At 47.0% G+C, this 12,080-nt stretch overlaps 1 pseudogene; it reads right to left on the minus strand.

Annotated features, from left to right (window-relative positions):
• The window catches only part of LOC124018708, a 72,286-nt pseudogene that overhangs the window by 3,916 nt on the left and 56,290 nt on the right, over nucleotides 1–12,080 (minus strand).

Consider the following 12,080-nt stretch of genomic DNA (forward strand, 5'->3'; position numbering starts at 1 on the left):
CATTACTCATGTCCTACCTGATAAAGGGTAATGTTTGATACATTACTCATGTCCTACCTGATATGATACATTACTCATGTCCTACCTGATAAAGGGTAATGTTTGATACATTACTCATGTCCTACCTGATAAAGGGTAATATTTGATCCATTACTCATGTCCTACCTGATAAAGGGTAATGTTTGATACATTACTCATGTCCTAGCTACACTACCTAGTCCCTATATAGTGCACTACCTATTCCCTATATAGTGCACTACCTATTCCCTATATAGTGCACTACCTATTCCCTATATAGTGCACTACCTATTCCCTATATAGTGCACTACCTATTCCCTTCATAGTGCACTACCTATTCCCTACCTATATAGTGCACTACCTATTCCTATATAGTGCACTACCTATTCCCTATATAGTGCACTACCTATTCCCTATATAGTGCACTACCTATTCCCTTCATAGTGCACTATATAGTGAACAGAGCCCTATGAGCCCTATGAGCCCTGGTCAACAGTAGTGCACTATATAGTGAACAGAGCCCTATGAGCCCTATGAGCCCTGGTCAACAGTAGTGCACTATATAGTGAACAGAGCCCTATGAGCCCTGGTCAACAGTAGTGCACTATATAGTGACCAGAGCGCTATGAGCCCTGGTCAACAGTAGTGCACTATATAGTGACCAGAGCGCTATGAGCCATGGTCAACAGTAGTGCACTATATAGTGACCAGAGCGCTATGAGCCATGGTCAACAGTAGTGCACTATATAGTGACCAGAGCGCTATGAGCCATGGTCAACAGTAGTGCACTAAATAGTGAACAGAGCCTATGAGCCCTATGAGCCCTGGTCAACAGTAGTGCACTATATAGTGAACAGAGCCCTATGAGCCCTGGTCAACAGTAGTGCACTATATAGTGAACAGAGCCTATGAGCCCTGGTCAACAGTAGTGCACTATATAGTGAACAGAGCCCTATGAGCCCTATGAGCCCTAGTCAACAGTAGTGCACTATATAGTGAACAGAGCCCTATGAGCCCTATGAGCCATGGTCAACAGTAGTGCACTATATAGTGAACAGAGCCCTATGAGCCCTATGAGCCATGGTCAACAGTAGTGCACTATATAGTGAACTGAGCCCTATGAGCCCTGGTCAACAGTAGTGCACTATATAGTGAACAGAGCCCTATGAGCCCTGGTCAACAGTAGTGCACTATATAGTGACCAGAGCCCTATGAGCCCTGGTCAACAGTAGTGCACTATATAGTGAACAGAGTCTATGTGCCCTATGAGCCCTATGAGCCCTGGTCAACAGTAGTGCACTATATAGTGACCAGAGCCCTATGAGCCATGGTCAACAGTAGTGCACTATATAGTGAACAGAGCCTATGAGCCCTATGAGCCCTGGTCAACAGTAGTGCACTATATAGTGAACAGAGCCCTATGAGCCCTATGAGCCCTAGTCAACAGTAGTGCACTATATAGTGAACAGAGCCCTATGAGCCCTATGAGCCATGGTCAACAGTAGTGCACTATATAGTGAACAGAGCCCTATGAGCCCTATGAGCCCTGGTCAACAGTAGTGCACTATATAGTGAACAGAGCCTATGAGCCCTATGAGCCCTGGTCAACAGTAGTGCACTATATAGTGAACAGAGCCCTATGAGCCCTATGAGCCCTGGTCAACAGTAGTGCACTATATAGTGAACAGAGCCCTATGAGCCCTATGAGCCATGGTCAACAGTAGTGCACTATATAGTGAACAGAGCCCTATGAGCCCTATGAGCCATGGTCAACAGTAGTGCACTATATAGTGAACAGAGCCCTATGAGCCCTATGAGCCCTGGTCAACAGTAGTGCACTATATAGTGAACAGAGCCCTATGAGCCCTGGTCAACAGTAGTGCACTATATAGTGAACAGAGCCCTATGAGCCCTATGAGCCCTGGTCAACAGTAGTGCACTATATAGTGAACAGAGCCCTATGAGCCCTGGTCAGCAGTAGTGCACTAAATAGTGAACAGAGAGCCATTTGAGTCACACCAGCTACTGAGTGACACTACCAGCTGGCCATACCAGCCATGTGTGCTGCTGCCCTGGAATAGAAATACCGCTGATACTCAGCGTATCTGGAGGCCATTTTGGATCAGGATCAACAGTTTTAAATACACTAACAGATAATGTTGATCATTCTGATGAAAGTCACTTTTAAAGATTAAGGTTACTTAAACAGTGACAGACATTTTTGTGGCACTCTTATGACAGTCTTATAGCAGTCTTATAACAGTCTTATGACAGTCCTATGACAGTCCTATGGCAGTCCTATGACAGTCTTATGACAGTCCTATGGCAGTCCTATGGCAGTCCTATGACAGTCCTATGACAGTCCTATGACAGTCATATGACAGTCATATGACAGTCCTATGGCATTCTTATGACAGTCCTATGACAGTCCTATGGCAGTCTTATGACAGTCCTATGGCAGTCCTATGACAGTCTTATGACAGTCCTATGGCAGTCCTATGACAGTCCTATGACAGTCCTATGGCAGTCCGATGACAGTCCTATGACAGTCTTATGACATTCCTATGACAGTCCTATGACAGTCCTATGACAGTCTTATGACAGTCCTATGACAGTCTTATGACAGTCCTATGGCAGTCCTATGGCAGTCCTATGACAGTCCTATGGCAGTCTTATGACAGTCCGATGACAGCTCATTCTACGTATTTACCAGATCATAGCCCATGGAGATCAGACAGGCTCTGAAGTCATCTGTCTCCATGCCTCCTTTCTTCTTCTGCAGGGTGGAGAGGAGGATGAGGAGGAAGGAGAGGAGGAGAGGAGAGGTGGAGGAGGGAGAGGAGGGAGGAAGAGGGGAGTGGAGTAGAGAGGTGGAGGAGGGAGAGGAGGGGAGTGGAGGAGGAGGGAGAGGAGGAGTAGGGAGGAGTAGAGAGGTGGAGGAGGAGGGAGAGGAGGGAGGAGTAGAGAGGTGGAAAAGGAGGGAGAGGAGGAGGGAGGAGTAGAGAGGTGGAGGAGGGAGGAATAGAGAGGTGGAGGAGGAGGGAGAGTAGGAGGAGTAGAGAGGTGGTGGATGGAGTAGAGAGGTGGAGGAGGGAGAGTAGGAGGAGTAGAGAGGTGGTGGAGGAGGGAGTAGAGAGGTGGAGGGAGGAGTAGAGAGGTAGAGGAGGAGGGAGAGTAAGAGGAGTAGAGAGGTGGTGGAGGAGGATGAGGGATAGGAGATAGGAGGGGAGTGTGGATATGACAAAGAGAGGAGGAGAGGTATGGGAGGGAGGGGGGAGAGAGGATATGACAAGGAGAGGAGAGAGGTATGGGAGGGATGGGGGAGAGGGGATATGACAAGGAGAGGAGAGAGGTATGGGAGACAGACGGACGTACAGCCATACGGACAGACGGACAGACAGACAGGCAGACAGTGACAAGAAGCACAAGACAAAGAACAGAGAGAGAGAAAATATCATGAATTTAGTGTCTTTGATGAGAGGAGAGCCTGTGATAAACACCATGTCATTGTTTCTCTAACAGAGAGAGATATTCAACGATACCTACAGCACAAACAACTGGATACAGCACACACAATACTATATATACACTACACAATACTATATATACACTACACAATACTATATATACACTACACAATACTATATATACACTACACAATACTATATATACACTACACAATACTATATATACACTACACAATACTATATATACACTACACAATACTATATATACACTACACAATACTATATATACACTACACAATACTATATATACACTACACAATACTATATATACACATCTGGGCCCGTATTCAGGGACCGTCTCAGTAGGAGTGGTGATCTAGGATCAGGTCATAGTCCCAGTAGGAGTGGTGATCTAGGATCAGGTCATGGTCTCAGTAGGAGTGGCTGATCTAGGATCAGGTCATAGTCTCAGGAGTGGTGATCTAGGATCAGGTCATAAAGAGTCTCAGTAGGAGTGGTGATCTAGGATCAGGTCATAGTCTCAGTAGGAGTGGTGATCTAGGATCAGGTCATGAAGAGTCTCAGTAGGAGTGGTGATCTAGGATCAGGTCATAGTCTCAGGAGTGGTGATCTAGGATCAGGTCATAAAGAGTCTCAGTAGGAGTGGTGATCTAGGATCAGGTCATAGTCCCAGTAGGAGTGGTGATCTAGGATCAGGTCATAAAGAGTCTCAGTAGGAGTGGTGATCTAGGATCAGGTCATAGTCCCAGTAGGAGTGGTGATCTAGGATCAGGTCATAAAGAGTCCCAGTAGGAGTGGTGATCTAGGATCAGGTCATAGTCTCAGTAGGAGTGGTGATCTAGGATCAGGTCATAGTCTCAGTAGGAGTGGTGATCTAGGATCAGGTCATAGAGTCTCAGTAGGAGTGGTGATCTAGGATCAGATCATATAGAGTCTCAGTAGGAGTGGTGATCTAGGATCAGATCATAGAGTCTCAGTAGGAGTGGTGATCTAGGATCAGGTCATAGAGTCTCAGTAGGAGTGGTGATCTAGGATCAGGTCATAGAGTCTCAGTAGGAGTGGTGATCTAGGATCAGGTCATAGTCTCAGTAGGAGTGGTGATCTAGGATCAGGTCATAGTCTCAGTAGGAGTGGTGATCTAGGATCAGGTCATAAAGAGTCTCAGTAGGAGTGGTGATCTAGGATCAGGTCATAGTCTCAGTAGGAGTGGTGATCTAGGATCAGGTCATAAAGAGTCTCAGTAGGAGTGGTGATCTAGGATCAGGTCATAGTCTCAGTAGGAGTGGTGATCTAGGATCAGATCATATAGAGTCTCAGTAGGAGTGGTGATCTAGGATCAGATCATAGAGTCTCAGTAGGAGTGGTGATCTAGGATCAGATCATAGAGTCTCAGTAGGAGTGGTGATCTAGGATCAGATCATATAGAGTCTCAGTAGGAGTGGTGATCTAGGATCAGATCATAGAGTCTCAGTAGGAGTGGTGATCTAGGATCAGGTCATAGAGTCTCAGTAGGAGTGGTGATCTAGGATCAGATCATAGAGTCTCAGTAGGAGTGGTGATCTAGGATCAGGTCATAGTCTCAGTAGGAGTGGTGATCTAGGATCAGGTCATAGAGTCTCAGTAGGAGTGGTGATCTAGGATCAGATCATAGAGTCTCAGTAGGAGTGGTGATCTAGGATCAGGTCATAGTCTCAGTAGGAGTGGTGATCTAGGATCAGGTCATAGAGTCTCAGTAGGAGTGGTGATCTAGGATCAGGTCATAGAGTCTCAGTAGGAGTGGTGATCTAGGATCAGGTCATAGAGTCTCAGTAGGAGTGGTGATCTAGGATCAGGTCATAAAGAGTCTCAGTAGGAGTGGTGATCTAGGATCAGGTCATAAAGAGTCTCAGTAGGAGTGGTGATCTAGGATCAGGTCATAGAGTCTCAGTAGGAGTGGTGATCTAGGATCAGGTCATAGTCTTAGTAGGAGTGGTGATCTAGGATCAGATCATATAGAGTCTCAGTAGGAGTGGTGATCTAGGATCAGGTCATAAAGAGTCTCAGTAGGAGTGTTGATCTAGGATCAGGTCATAGAGTCTCAGTACGAGTGGTGATCTAGGATCAGGTCATAGAGTCTCAGTAGGAGTGGTGATCTAGGATCAGGACATAGAGTCTCAGTAGGAGTGGTGATCTAGGACCAGGTCATAAAGAGTCTCAGTAGGAGTATTGATCTAGGATCAGGTCATAAAGGGTCTCAGTAGGAGTGGTGATCTAGGATCAGGTCATAGAGTCTCAGTAGGAGTGGTGATCTAGGATCAGATCATAGAGTCTCAGTAGGAGTGGTGATCTAGGATCAGGTCATAAAGAGTCTCAGTAGGAGTGGTGATCTAGGATCAGGTCATAAAGAGTCTCAGTAGGAGTGGTGATCTAGGATCAGGTCATAAAGAGTCTCAGTAGGAGTGGTGATCTAGGATCAGGTCATAGAGTCTCAGTAGGAGTGGTGATCTAGGATCAGGTCAGAGTCTCAGTAGGAGTGGTGATCTAGGATCAGGTCATAGTCTCAGTAGGAGTGGTGATCTAGGATCAGGTCATAGAGTCTCAGTAGTAACAGGTGCACATAGTTTGGTTGTTATGTCTCACCCAGACTGATCAGTTCAGCTCTGAACTCCTCACAGGGCAGTCTGTCCTGCAGGCAGCCACACACACACACACACACACACACACACACACACACACACACACACACACACACACACACACACACACACACACACACACACACACACACACACACACACACACACACACACACACACACACACACACACACACACACAGGATCCATGGTGTCAGTAAAAGTGAGCAAATTAGTTGAATGTCATTAGGATGGATTGTTGTTTTGATCTGTGACATCCAACTGTCATTACCACACAGGAGAAGGACAGAGACATGGAGGGACACGGAGGGGTACACAACCCTGTAGAAGTGGGTTAGGGTCAGGGACACGGAGGGGTACACAACCCTGTAGAAGTGGGTTAGGGTCAGGGACACAGAGGGGTACACAACCCTGTAGAAGTGGGTTAGGGTCAGGGACACGGAGGGGTACACAACCCTGTAGAAGTGGGTTAGGGTTAGGGACACAGAGGGGTACACAACCCTGTAGAAGTGGGTTAGGGTCAGGGACACAGAGGGGGGGACACAACCCTGTAGAAGTGGGTTAGGGTCAGGGACACGGAGGGGTACACAACCCTGTAGAAGTGGGTTAGGGTCAGGGACACAGAGGGGTACACAACCCTGTCGAAGTGGGTTAGGGTCAGGGCCACTGGAAAGACAAGGAGGGACACAGAGGGACACAGAGAAGGGACACAGAAGGATACAGAGAAGTGACACAGAGGGACACAGTACCCTGTCAAAGTGAGTGAAAGACACAGAGGGACACAGTACCCTGTCAAAGTGAGTGAAAGACACAGAGGGACACACTGGAAAAACACAGTACCCTGTCAAAGTGAGTGAAAGACTGGCGGAACTCGTTCATCTGTTGCTGGCTGATGCCTTTAGCGTCACGCGTCAGAATCTGGGTCTCGATCTCATTGATGGTTCTAGCGATGGTGGTCAACAGCTGCTCCCAACCCACACGGATATGCTGCAGGGAGAGAGAGAGAGAGAGGGAGAGAGAGAGAGAGAGAGAGAGAGAGAGAGAGAGAGAGAGAGAGAGAGAGAGAGAGGGGAGAGAGAGGGGGAGACAGAGAGAGAGAGAGAGAGAGAGAGAGAGAGAGAGAGAGAGAGAGAGAGAGAGGGAGAGAGAGAGAGAGACAGAGGAGGAAGAAGGCCAAGTCACAGGGTGGAATCTGAACCCTGTTCTACTGGGCACAAAGCCGAAGGCCAAGTCAAGTCACAGGGTGGGATCTGAACCCCGGTCCACCGGGGGCACAAGGCCGAAGGCCAAGTCACAGGGTGGGATCTGAACCCCGGATTACCGGGCACAAGGCCGAAGGCCAAGTCAAGTCACAGGGTGGGATCTGAACCCCGGTCCACCGGGTGCTCAAGGCCGAAGGACAAGTCACAGGGTGGGATCTGAACCCCGGTCTACCGGGCACAAAACCGGAGGCCAAGTCACAGGGTGGGATCTCAACCCTGTTCTACGTGGATAAACAACAGCTTAACCACTAGGCCAAGAGTAGTAAGGTTTCGTGATCATAAAACAAATCCCAACAAGTTATTTGTGAGAATGATCTCTGAATCGTTCCAGTCCCACAATAAGCTACGTACCTCCATGGTGTAGTTGGTGTGTTTGTTGTCGAACACCAGGGACTCTTGGATGTGTTGATGGTCTCCCTCCAGCTTGTCGATGTTGGACTTGTAGTTGATGATGACCTGTTCAAACTGCTTCAGCTGACTCATCTGGTCCTCCAGAGAACCTCCGATGTCCACGGAACTACGCCCGATCTCCTGGTGGGAGAGAGAGGAGGAGAAGACCGTCGCCGTCACTATCTGACGCGTCCCAAAATGGCACCCTATTCCCTAATATAGTGCACTACTTTTGTCTAGGGTCCGTAGGCCTCTGGTCAAAAGTAGTGACACTATATAAGGGGATAGGGAGCCATTTTGGAAGGTAGAATTTGTGTTCTTGTTCAGAACATCCGCTGAGCTGCAGGCCAGTGTTTAGCATCTGTTAAAGACAGGATGGTTTCTTAGTTGGTTGGTTGGTGGGTAATCAGTATGCAGCTTGGGCCCTAGGTGCCAGGGTTCGGTTGGGGATCAATTCCATTACCAGTACGTCCATTCAGGAAGTCAACTGAAGTTCCAAATTCAGATAATATTTACTTCCTGAATGGACTGAATTGAAATGGAATTGATCCTCCCAACCCTAGAAGGTACAGATCCCTACAGGTGTACAGCACAGGAGGCAGGTGAGGGGAGGACAGCTCATAATAACGTCTGTAATGGACTGAATTGAAATGGAATTGATCCTCCCAACCCCAGAAGATACAGATCCCTACAGGTGTACAGCACAGGAGGCAGGTGAGGGGAGGACAGCTCATAATAACGTCTGTAATGGACTGAATTGAAATGGAATTGATCCTCCCAACCCCAGAAGATACAGATCCCTACAGGTGTACAGCACAGGAGGCAGGTGAGGGGAGGACAGCTCATAATAACGTCTGACTGAACGGAGTAGAAACCAGGTGTTCGATTCCATTCATGTCGTTCTAGCCGCTTTAAAACTTCTTAAGGGGGCAGTATTTTGACGTCCGGATGAAAAGACCAAAGTAAACTGCCTGCTACTCAGGCCCAGAAGCTAGGATATGCATATTATTGGTTGATTTGGATAGAAAACGCTCTAAAGTGTCTAAAACTGTTAAAATAATGCCTGGGAGTATAACAGAACTGATTCTACCATCAGCCCGTCCTCTCCGATTAAGGTGCCGCCTGTTGTACATGACATGGCGTCAGGTGACCGAGGTCAGGACAGGTCTGTCTCACCTCCATCCTTGTCTGGATCCACGGTCCGATGATGTTGGCCTGGGCAGCAAACTGGCGTCTGAGACGTTCGTTGGCGTGCTGTCTGGCTAGTTCCTCCTGGAGAATACTGTTTCTCTGGGGAACCAGCTTCTTCACCTGATCAACGGGACAGAAAGGGATAACGCTACAGTCCCTGGTTAACACAATGGGACGGTTTCTTCATTTGAGTCCTTTTTTTTAGTCTAGGACGTAATCTGTGTCTGGGAATCTGTCTATAGTTAACACAGGTTTTGTTCAATCCCACTGGTGCCTGGGACTTTTTTGTTACAGCCAAGCACAAAACCCCCTGATTTAACTCATCAGTGAATCACCAAGCCGTTGATTAGTGAATCAGGTGTGTTAGCACTGGGCTTTAATGAAATCCCACGGCATACCATGAGGTTCTCCAGGATCGAGACTGAAGAGCTTTAACATAAACATTCACAGTACAACACACACAAACATTCACAGTACAACACACACAAAACAGACATTTCTGCATCCCAAATGGCTCTAGTTAAAATTAGTGCGCTATAATATATTCTATTATAAGGAATCGGGTCCCATTTGGGACGCAGACAGTGTCCCTAGAGACGCTAGTAGCTACCTTGTCCCATTTGAGTCCTATCTCCGTTGGTGTGATGTCACTGTAGGGGTTGGTGAGGTTGGGAGAGATGCCGTAGCTCTGGGCTATCTTCTGCACCTCCGTGTAGATGCTCAGGATGGCCTGTCTCTCACAGTCAGCCTCCGGAAGGGTGGCCTTGAACTGGTCATGGGCTGAGATCAGGCTCTGCAGAGCGAGGTGGAGAGCAGACCGAGTTACAGAGAAACCGGCGTTGTCATGCGGCGTTCTGACATGCCATGGTGTCAAACAAATACAGCCCAGACAGTCGGGAATCAACATCATGTTACTATCTGATAGGAGACAATGGAAGGGACTGGAACACAGCATCATGTTACTATCTGATAGGAGACAATGGAAGGAACACAGCATCATGTTACTATCTGATAGGAGACAATGGAAGGGACTGGAACACAGCATCATGTTACTATCTGATAGGAGACAATGGAAGGAACACAGCATCATGTTACTCTCTGATAGGAGACAATGGAAGGGACTGGAACACAGCATCATGTTACTATCTGATAGGAGACAATGGAAGGGACTGGAACACAGCATCATGTTACTATCTGATAGGAGACAATGGAAGGAACACAGCATCATGTTATTATCTGATAGGAGACCATGGAAGGGACTGGAACACAGCATCATGTTACTATCTGATAGGAGACAATGGAAGGAACACAGCATCATGTTACTATCTGATAGGAGACAATGGAAGGGACTGGAACACAGCATCATGTTACTATCTGATAGGAGACAATGGAAGGAACACAGCATCATGTTACTCTCTGATAGGAGACAATGGAAGGGACTGGAACACAGCATCATGTTACTATCTGATAGGAGACAATGGAAGGGACTGGAACACAGCATCATGTTACTATCTGATAGGAGACAATGGAAGGAACACAGCATCATGTTACTATCTGATAGGAGACAATGGAAGGAACACAGCATCATGTTACTATCTGATAGGAGACAATGGAAGGAACACAGCATCATGTTACTATCTGATAGGAGACAATGGAAGGGACTGGAACACAGCATCATGTTACTATCTGATAGGAGACAATGGAAGGGACAGGAACACAGCATCATGTTATTATCTGATAGGAGACAATGGAAGGGACTGGAACACAGCATCATGTTACTATCTGATAGGAGACAATGGAAGGGACAGGAACACAGCATCATGTTACTATCTGATAGGAGACAATGGAAGGGACAGGAACACAGCATCATGTTACTATCTGATAGGAGACAATGGAAGGGACAGGAACACAGCATCATGTTACTATCTGATAGGAGACAATGGAAGGGACAGGAACACAGCATCATGTTACTATCTGATAGGAGACAATGGAAGGGACAGGAACACAGCATCATGTTACTATCTGATAGGAGACAATGGAAGGGACAGGAACACAGCATCATGTTACTATCTGATAGGAGACAATGGAAGGGACAGGAACACAGCATCATGTTACTATCTAATAGGAGACAATGGAAGGGAATGGAACACAGCATCATGTTACTATCTGATAGGAGACAATGGAAGGAACACAGCATCATGTTACTCTCTGATAGGAGACAATGGAAGGGACAGGAACACAGCATCATGTTACTATCTAATAGGAGACAATGGAAGGGACTGTAACCCACATGTCTTTACCTGGATGTCATCCACAGTGTGAACTATAAACATGTCTTCACCTGGATGTCATCCACAGTGTGAACTATAAACATGTCTTTACCTGGATGTCATCCACAGTGTGAACTGTCTTTACCTGGATGTCATCCACAGTGTGAACTATAAACATGTCTTTACCCTGGATGTCATCCACAGTGTGAACTATAAACATGTCTTTACCTGGATGTCATCCACAGTGTGAACTGTCTTTACCTGGTTGTCATCCACAGTGTGAACTATAAACATGTCTTTACCTGGTTGTCATCCACAGTGTGAACATGTCTTTACCCTGGATGTCATCCACAGTGTGAACTGTCTTTACCTGGATTTCATCCACAGTGTGAACTATAAACATGTCTTGCAGGTCTTCCATGGCTCCTTCCATCCAGTTGTTAAAGGGAGCTGACCTCTTAGAGAACTCCAGGAACAGCTGGTCGATGGTCTCCAGCAGCTTCTCCGTCCTCTGAGAGACACCAAGGTAGGGGGAAATGGGATTAAGGACAAATGATCAGTTAAAATGATGACTACCGTGACCAAGTGGTTTTAACCTACTCTTAAACACTGCTTATTGTTGTGACATGAAACCTGGTCATTCAGAACTGTGAGTAATGGCAATTTCCTACCAGAGGACCACTAGCCCCTACCAGAGGACAACTAGCCCCTACCAGAGGACCACTAGCCCCTACCAGAGGACCACTTGCCCCTACCAGAGGACCTCTGTCTCCCCCCAATAGAAGAACCCAGCCCTGTTCTGTACCTCCCCCCACTTGAAGAACCC

The sequence above is a fragment of the Oncorhynchus gorbuscha genome, unplaced genomic scaffold, assembly GCF_021184085.1.
Source record: "Oncorhynchus gorbuscha isolate QuinsamMale2020 ecotype Even-year unplaced genomic scaffold, OgorEven_v1.0 Un_scaffold_569, whole genome shotgun sequence".
Classification (NCBI taxonomy): Eukaryota; Metazoa; Chordata; class Actinopteri; order Salmoniformes; family Salmonidae; genus Oncorhynchus; species Oncorhynchus gorbuscha.